We start from the raw sequence: 1,285 nt of genomic DNA on the forward strand, positions 1-1,285 counted from the left end.
TGTCCTTTATACAACATTCCACAAATATGTTGTATGTAATAACATTTACAGCTACCAATGCAATGCCATATGAATGTACAGAGTGATTCAAAAGGAGCTTATAGAGGAACTACATGACAGACAATCATACATTTAAGTTAAGCAAAGATAATGTTCACTAAACTTTTTTTTTTACAAAAGTTATTCAAATTGGCGATCACCACATTCAATACAGGCATAACATCGTGGTAGGAAATTCTGGCGCACTCTACCAAGTACATCACGCATCTCCATGAACCTCATCAAATGCTGCAAGTATCCTGGCGATAAGTGTTTCTTGGTCGGGAGCTGGTGTCTCTTACACGAAGGTTTTGATATGCTCCCAGTAGAAGAAATCAAGAGGCGTCAGATCAAGGGAGCGGAATGGCCAATCAATTGGAACTTCCCTTCCGATCCAACGCCCGGGATATGCGTTATTTAGTCTGTTACGTATATGAAGAGAAAAGCGTGCAGGTGATACGTATAGTTGCACCCACATCTGACGACGCACATTATAAGTGGTATATTCTCTAACAGTTCTGGAAGAACGTCTCATATGAAGAATTTGTACCTCACCCCATTCAAACGTGGTGGCAGAGGAACGTCTTTAATCATTTCATGGTGTACGGAACCAAGTACCTCATTGGAAACTAAACTTGCAACTATAATGTAGTTCCTGACAGTCCCAAGCGTGCACTGACTCTGGATTACTCCCTAGACCACAAATTCCTATTCGAAAGTAGTTGTATTTCGACCATTCTATAAGCTCCTAAAGTTTGTGCGTAAACTTTTAAAGCACCCTGTATTTCAATTATAATGTATTTAAATAATTTCGAGGAAAAAATTGTTCCCGGGCCGGGTATCGAACCCGCGACCTTTGGTTGAGTGTACCAACGCCCTACCAACTGAGCTACCCAGGAACTCTACCAGATACCGATCCATTCCTTCTGCATCCATAGACCTCAAAGTGGGCTGACAACCGTCATGCAACCAACATTGAGTTTATACAAACTCTGTGTGACTTGAATTTCTATTAACGAACAGTTATGTGTATTATACAAATCGAGCTTTCAGGTATAAATCCCTGTAAAGTTGATTTAAATAATTTCAAAGGAAAAATTGTTCCGAGGCCGGCCGCTGTCTAGTAGAGTTCCTGGGTAGCTCAGTTGGTAGAGCGTTGGTACGTTGAAGCAAAGGTCCCGGGTTCAATACCCGGCCCCGGAACAATGTTTCCTTCGAAATTATTCAAATCAACTTTACAGGGAGT

General features: G+C 41.2%; 1 non-coding gene across 1 annotated transcript; it reads right to left on the reverse strand.

Moving 5' to 3' along the window:
* Positions 1-865: 865 nt before the first annotated feature.
* Positions 866-938, reverse strand: TRNAS-ACU (transfer RNA serine (anticodon ACU)). Its single transcript has one exon. It is a non-coding gene; the product is annotated as a tRNA-Ser (tRNA).
* Between the last annotated feature and the right edge of the window lie 347 nt (positions 939-1,285).

This window comes from Periplaneta americana, chromosome 4, assembly GCF_040183065.1.
Source record: "Periplaneta americana isolate PAMFEO1 chromosome 4, P.americana_PAMFEO1_priV1, whole genome shotgun sequence".
Classification (NCBI taxonomy): Eukaryota; Metazoa; Arthropoda; class Insecta; order Blattodea; family Blattidae; genus Periplaneta; species Periplaneta americana.